Genomic DNA, 8,566 nt, shown 5'->3' with positions numbered 1-8,566 from the left:
ACAACAATAGTTATACAACCCAATCGAAATCGAAGTCTAGACTAACTCAAAATAAAATATCCAATACAACCATATCGAATCAAAACAATACCGATAAACTAAACCAACCAGCTACTCAACGTCCTCCTCCTGCTCCTCCTGAGCTGTCCAACCTGAGGCCTGCCCCGTGGGAATGGGGTGTCCAAGAATAAACAAAACCGAGGACGTGAGCGATAAGAACGCCCAGTACAAAAGTATGAGTATACAGACCTATATGAAATGCACATGCTATGATCATGATACCGGGGTAGTCAAGAAACAGGAGTCACAAAAGGATCTCAACAATGCTCAGTCTAGAGGCGCCAAGTGGATAGTGCCGCGCGGTACACCTCTGGGTCACTGCATCCACTACAAGACAGACGTGGACCTAAAATGTCCCGGACCACCGAAGCCCTCCCGACCCGTCGGCCACTGTGTACTCTCGGTGTCCATGCGTCCACAAGACAGGGCTGAGCGGCCCCAAGATATAGCTTATCTCGAAAGAGATACAGCTCAACAGTAAAGGCTATCTCGAAGAAGATACGGCTCAACATGATATGCAATATGCATCATAACTCGTGACATAATAGCATGCATCATATGACATATAACAATGCAGCAAATACTCATGCAACACATATATGAATGTATACTCAACCAGGATATCTCGGATAGTACTTTCGTACCTCTCTCACAGCAAGCCTAGCCTTACGCAACACCGCTAATCAGGTCTAGAACAAGCCTACGCATCAAAAGCATACCCAATGAACAAAACTACCATGCTATACTAGCAAAACCAGTACTACCAAAGGTTTAGGGTTTACCTTCGTCCGTCGACAGCCCTTTGATGTCGATTGCCTCGTAACTCAGGCGCCGCTACGCTACTACTCCTGGCAGCTCTTGGCTATCGCTCGACCAACAACTAACCCTAGAAACCTTCCAAACTCTCCAAAATGAGAGAAAACTCAAGAAATTGGCAAGTCAAAAATGAGAAATCCGAGCACTATTTATAGGCCATGTTCGGATCCTCCGAACAACACTTCGGAACGTCCGAACGCTACGTGTCCATTGGCTCTTGACAGCTCATGATCGGATCCTCCGATCATACACTTCGGACCGTCCGAACATGCACGTGTCCAGCTGCTCTTGACACCTCATGATCGGATCCACCGAACCCACTTCGGACCTTCCGAACTCTTCGGTGCTTCCGAACCATCTTCGGTCCGTCCGATCATGACTCGGTCAAAATTACACATTAAACCTTCTTAATCACCATTAATCCGTTAATTACCCAATTTGGAATTCGGGCTACTACATTCTCCCCCCCTTAAAAAGATTTCGTCCTCGAAATCAGGCTTAGAGGATGAACAAAACGAAACAACTCTCCATGCGCTCTATCCAATCCTCAGCATCATCAGGAGTCTCTCCACCAACTAGAGGCTTAGGCCCCATCTGCATGAAACGATGCAAATCAAAACGCCTAGGACCATCCCGACGATGACGATGTTCACGGTTACGATGACGCCTACTATCGTCCTGATCACCCCATCGACCTAAACTCCCCTGACTACTCCCGTCACCAAAGTGGTCAGCCATCGCTACAACAATAGAATGGGGAACTAGTAAATTGGTCAACGGAAATCCCAAAACAGAATCTATATCCCAAAATCGTAAGCATGCTCTGATACCATAAATGTAGTGACCCGTTCCAGAATCACCTACTAATCAAAAACTAAGCATGCAATTAACCTAATTAATTATAATCAGAGATAACAGCGGAAATATGGCCAACAACAATAGTTATACAACCCAATCGAAATCGAAGTCTAGACTAACTCAAAATAAAATATCCAATACAACCATATCGAATCAAAACAATACCGATAAACTAAACCAACCAGCTACTCAACGTCCTCCTCCTGCTCCTCCTGAGCTGTCCAACCTGAGGCCTGCCCCGTGGGAATGGGGTGTCCAAGAATAAACAAAACCGAGGACGTGAGCGATAAGAACGCCCAGTACAAAAGTATGAGTATACAGACCTATATGAAATGCACATGCTATGATCATGATACCGGGGTAGTCAAGAAACAGGAGTCACAAAAGGATCTCAACAATGCTCAGTCTAGAGGCGCCAAGTGGATAGTGCCGCGCGGTACACCTCTGGGTCACTGCATCCACTACAAGACAGACGTGGACCTAAAATGTCCCGGACCACCGAAGCCCTCCCGACCCGTCGGCCACTGTGTACTCTCGGTGTCCATGCGTCCACAAGACAGGGCTGAGCGGCCCCAAGATATAGCTTATCTCGAAAGAGATACAGCTCAACAGTAAAGGCTATCTCGAAGAAGATACGGCTCAACATGATATGCAATATGCATCATAACTCGTGACATAATAGCATGCATCATATGACATATAACAATGCAGCAAATACTCATGCAACACATATATGAATGTATACTCAACCAGGATATCTCGGATAGTACTTTCGTACCTCTCTCACAGCAAGCCTAGCCTTACGCAACACCGCTAATCAGGTCTAGAACAAGCCTACGCATCAAAAGCATACCCAATGAACAAAACTACCATGCTATACTAGCAAAACCAGTACTACCAAAGGTTTAGGGTTTACCTTCGTCCGTCGACAGCCCTTTGATGTCGATTGCCTCGTAACTCAGGCGCCGCTACGCTACTACTCCTGGCAGCTCTTGGCTATCGCTCGACCAACAACTAACCCTAGAAACCTTCCAAACTCTCCAAAATGAGAGAAAACTCAAGAAATTGGCAAGTCAAAAATGAGAAATCCGAGCACTATTTATAGGCCATGTTCGGATCCTCCGAACAACACTTCGGAACGTCCGAACGCTACGTGTCCATTGGCTCTTGACAGCTCATGATCGGATCCTCCGATCATACACTTCGGACCGTCCGAACATGCACGTGTCCAGCTGCTCTTGACACCTCATGATCGGATCCACCGAACCCACTTCGGACCTTCCGAACTCTTCGGTGCTTCCGAACCATCTTCGGTCCGTCCGATCATGACTCGGTCAAAATTACACATTAAACCTTCTTAATCACCATTAATCCGTTAATTACCCAATTTGGAATTCGGGCTACTACAGCAGGACACAAAATAATATGTATAATGGTAAGTCTAGGCATATAAGTTATACACAAAATATCATAGACAACTACTTTCAACTGAAATTATATTTTTTGACTATGTAAAGTCAAAGGATAATATAACGGATGGATTAAACAAAGAGTTAGTTGCGAAATCATCTAGGGGAATGTGAATTAAGCATATAGAATAAATTGGTGCAAAGGAAAACCCAACTTATACTGACTGGAGATCCCCAAGAACTAGGTTTAGTGGGACAACCTAATCACACTGATTTGGTAGATCACTGTATGGGTTATCCCTAGCACGTTCATATGATGCAACAGTGAATGGTGATGATAAGCATACGACTTTTAATGATTCTGATAAAATCAATAAAGAATCAACAATGTCAGAGAGAAGTAGGGCCGTTTCGAAGAAATTGTTAGGGATAATTCTAGAGCCTCTTGCAAAACCAGACGTGTGTTCATGGACAAAACAAACACGATCATGAGAACTGAACAATATCAGGGAGAGTCTTATGTAAGTATATCTTAATTTAAATAAACAGCAGAATAATTCAAGGACATCATGTTTACTGGTCAGCTAGTAAAGCAAATATATTTCATAAAGGAAGGTTCAAAGGGTAACAACTACCTATCCTATGCAGGATTCAACTGTAATACTTTATCACAAGATTTGTATCAATTTTCATTCATGTAAGAGACTGCTGGAAATTTCAAATAAATTTAAAGTTTGAATAAAAATTATGTCTCATGAATGTGAGAGTGTCTTTTGGCTCTCCACATTCTTAAGTTAGTTGTAGCTCATAATTGTGAGAGTGTCTTTTGATTTTCCACATCCTTGAGTTAATTTAAAACATTTGGCTCTTCATATTCTTGAGTTAATTACAAGATTAATTGAGTTAATTAATCTTATATGACTTTTGGTGTGCATTTTGAATCTTATAAATAGTGTGTTCATTTCCTCATTTCATATAAAAAAAAATGATTTTTACAAAAACTCAAGATCTCTTTCAAGCATTCTCTTGCATTTCATATTGTTAGCTTTCCATTTGGCCTCCATTTAATTTAGGTGATAAAGTGAAGATACGTTTTCAGTTCGCCGATGTAGTTACTTTGTGCTAAGTTGCTGCAAATTTTTGCCATTGTATACTGGGAAACAGTTGTCCGTCCAGATCCTCAAAGCACCATCGGAGATGACAAATCTGTTTTAAGAAAACTGTACTTCGTACAGGCCTTGGTTTGATTTATTGTTTTCTTTGTTGTTCTTTTATACACTATATCATTTTCTTTTAGTATTTTGTCTTTATGAGATTGCTTTCATTCCTTGCCTCTATATTTTTTATAGAGTGGGTCTCATGTGAGACCGTCTCAATGATCTTAATCTGTGAGACGAGTCAACTCTACCCATATTCATAAAAAAAAGTAATACTCTTAGCATAAAAAGTAATACTTTTTCATTGATGAACCAAATAAGGGACCTGTCTCACAAATACGACCCGTGAGACCGTCTCACACAAATTTTTGTCTTTTTTATATTAGCAGTTTGGCTTGTATTAGCCATTTGGCTAACAACTTGTTCTTATAGCACGATGTGTCTGTCCATATACAAGTTTAAAAAAAGTACAAGATGGTATTCCCACGCCTTGTGCTTAGTTCAAGGCTGAATTTTTTTTAAGAAAAGAGGTCACCCAGCAGTGTGGGCACGCCCTGTGCATATTGCAAGGCTGAAGTTTTATATATATAAAAAAAAAAATACACAGTAGCGTGCTCACGCCTTAACTTATGTGATGAGCTATAATTTTTATTACAAAAAAACATATTTCATACTTTTAATGAAACTTGAGACGTTATTTTCTAATCAAGTTTTAGGACATCTGAATCAGACCATGACAATGTGATAGTCGATGAAGCCCATCTTTCCCGAAAATGAGATATTTTGACCTAATCCCATTCAACTCCTCCGAATTTTCCTTTTTCCACTAATTTAATCGTCTTTCATCGTCTTTTCCAATGACTTTGCAAGAATGGAAATAGAGAGAAAATTGGGAGAATGAAATAAAATCGATTTTGTAACTATCGTGTACTCAAGTTTTTATCATATAACTTTATCAGGTCAAGTTTCTAGGCTAATGGACGATTTTGACAAGTGGAAATAAATCAGGAATAAAATAATCATATAAAACACCCAGAATATAACATGGCATCTAATTAAAAAATCAAAAATTAAATAATAAATTATAGCGAAAACATATCTAAAATCATAAAATTTAAGTTTTTAGAACGAGTGGTTGATCTTCCAAATGTACATGTTCTTCCTTGAATTTATCTATGGATCTATATCTAATAATGAGATCTAGAGATAGTGGAACGTGATATGTAAGATCTGGATATCATAATCATTATAGATAATCATGTTAATTATCTTCTGATATTTCTATTTTTATTCATCGTAAATATAAAAATTATATTTTAGTCTCTACACATTTAAGACAGACATCACATACATTGAAGCCCATTAACCAGAAATTTTAATCGATCACTTTAATTTATGCTTAACTTTAATATATAAACATACAATACATAATTATTCATATATAAACATATATAACTCTAATTGATCTAAAGGGGAATGTTGATCATTTAAATTAATATACAAACTAGTTGGATGACATGAATCCTAAAGTAATTAAATTACTGTACATGGTTGTATTCCAAGGATGTCTTTGCTTAAAATATTTCAGTAGTTATTTTGAACTAATTTTTTTGTGTAATGTTTTTTTCCACGTGTCTTGGAGAAACTTGAATGACTCGTCTATTTTCGGACGTATTTATTTCAAATCCTAATACGTGTATCCAACAAGAAATTGGCCTTCAGTCCCCAGTCGTCATTTTTTTTTTTTTTTGTGTTCAGTCCATGGGTACTTTTTTAGTACCACATTTCCACATGATTTCTACATGAAGTGTACCACATTTTATATGACATAGTACCACAATTTTGTGGGTAGGGAGTGAACCCAAAGAAATGTTTTGATTGGGGATTTTTCACCAACTTCCCCTGTATCCAAACACAATATTATTTATTAAAAAAAACAAATATCACAAAATTGATTTTTGTATTTTTAATAACACACTCCTGTTATAATCTTGAGGGTTTGCGAGGAGAAAAATTCCAATTTAATATATATTGACATGAAGTTATTTAAATTTTAATATTTTTAGAAACATGAATATAAGACTAATTAAGATTCTTTTTTCCATTTTTTTAAAGAATATTTATAATCTCGGCTTGAGTAGCTCGTGCTCGTATCTAGGGGTGTTCAAACTTCGGATAAAACCGAAAAAACCGAAAATCCAAACCGAAAATACCGAACACCGAACCGAACCGAAAGTCGAATTTTGTAATTCGGATATAAATGTTAAAACCGAAGTTTATTTGGTTCGGTTTTGGATTATATATGTCAAAACCGAAAAAACCGAAAAAACCGAAATTTCATTAAATTAATATTTTTTATATATATTTATTTATATTATATATTTTGATATAATATTTTAGTGAATGAAAAATCATTTTGAACAATTTTTAGTTGATTTTTGTTTGTTTAATTAATTTAGACCTTCTATTTAAATATTTTACTAAGAAAACATATAGAAAGTTAACATATTATATTTTACAATATATTTATATTATTAATTTAAATAATTATATCAAAACCGAAATAATCGACCGAAATAACCGAACCGTTTTGGTAGAAAACCGAACCGAACCGAAGAAAAATGGTTCGGATTCGGATTATATATTTCTAAAACCGAAAACCGAAAAAACCGAAATAAAAAACCGAAAATCGAACCGAACCGACCGATGAACACCCCTACTCGTATCCGTCTCCGATATGATCCATCAAGTTGGAATAGGATTCCAGCATGCCTATCAAGTGCCAACCCTAAAGTCTATTCCCGTCGCTTCAATTATGCATCTATCCCTAAGAATTTTTTTTATTTTTTAATATTTATTGTTATGTACTATATTTACAACTTCAATCCTTTAAATTTTAATTACAACAACCTAAGAATTATATATAGATGGTGGCTCTCCTGACAAAGGAAATTATTGTAGTGTTTAACGCTCTACCAAAAAGTGGTAATGTCATAAATTCAATATTTTAAAATCGTACAATAGTTCAACCTTTAGGTATCGATTATTATCCTGAAAAGAAAATTATTGCACATCAACAATATATCTCTCAATGAATTGAATTCATTGCATCAACGGAATCAAACACATGACTTTGACTATGGGCATAATCGTAGGATCGAACACTTGCTGCTTTAACAAAAGTTATAGTCGGTGGTGATTAACAGTGTACCTTCAATCTCTTAAAGCATACAACATTCCAAACAATACGGTAGGGATTGCTCTTTGAGCGAGCAATTATTTCACCCCAACAACAACTATATTTGATTCAACTTACTTTCTCAATGAATTTTTTAAGTTATGAGATCCATATTGTCTTGATTTTATTTGACAAGCCATCGAAACATCACCCTTGAAATACCATAAGATTTAAAATATTTAAGTTGTATGTTTATCATCAGTCATAGTTTTTTTTTCAAATCGACAAACGCTTTATATCAAAATTACAAATTGAAATTTCGAGTCACGCAACTATTAACGATTCAAAAAGGCGCTTGATTATGAAATCATAACCACCCAACCTCCGACTTTGCTTTCTAGCTATTGTACATTAACTTTATCCGATTGACAGCCAATATCATTTGTGGTATCTTTAACGAATCGCTGGTCGTGGTCCTCCCCCTTGTTTGTACATGTTCCATGCATGGACCATCCACCATTTCTACTCATTTATGTAACAATTAATTATCTCAAGTTTTTATATTACATGCCTTGATTTTGCATATCGTGAGAATTGACTTGACCATGCAAATTCTGAACCATTTTGGGGAAAAAATAATCTTTGTAATCAGTTAATTTTTTTAAAAAATAATTGAAATAATGGATCCATTAATGTAATTTCGAATTTCAATTTTTATTTTTTTTTTGTTGAAATAGATCATCACACTTGGATTTTCTTGATTCTGTCATAAACAATATTGTTGTATTGAAATGTAAGGTCAATTTAATGACACTGAGACTAGATATGACATTCATTTTGTATGAAAATAGGACAGATTCCATTATTTTTCTTGTTCCTTTGGAAGGATTTCTCCCATGTGATATTCCATTTATTTTTTTATTAAGAAACACCGCCACATTGTGGCGGCGATTTTTTTTTTAGAAACACCGTCAAATTGTGGCGGGGTTTGTCAGACTCCTATCTGTATATATAATAAAGTGGGTAGAAACATCCTAAAAGAGGAGGAAAACGGTGTCAAAACCTATTTTAAAAGTAATAAAAATTAT

The sequence above is a fragment of the Primulina eburnea genome, chromosome 7, assembly GCF_022965805.1.
Source record: "Primulina eburnea isolate SZY01 chromosome 7, ASM2296580v1, whole genome shotgun sequence".
NCBI lineage: Eukaryota > Viridiplantae > Streptophyta > Magnoliopsida > Lamiales > Gesneriaceae > Primulina > Primulina eburnea.
Note: the sequence above shows the minus strand (reverse complement) of the source record.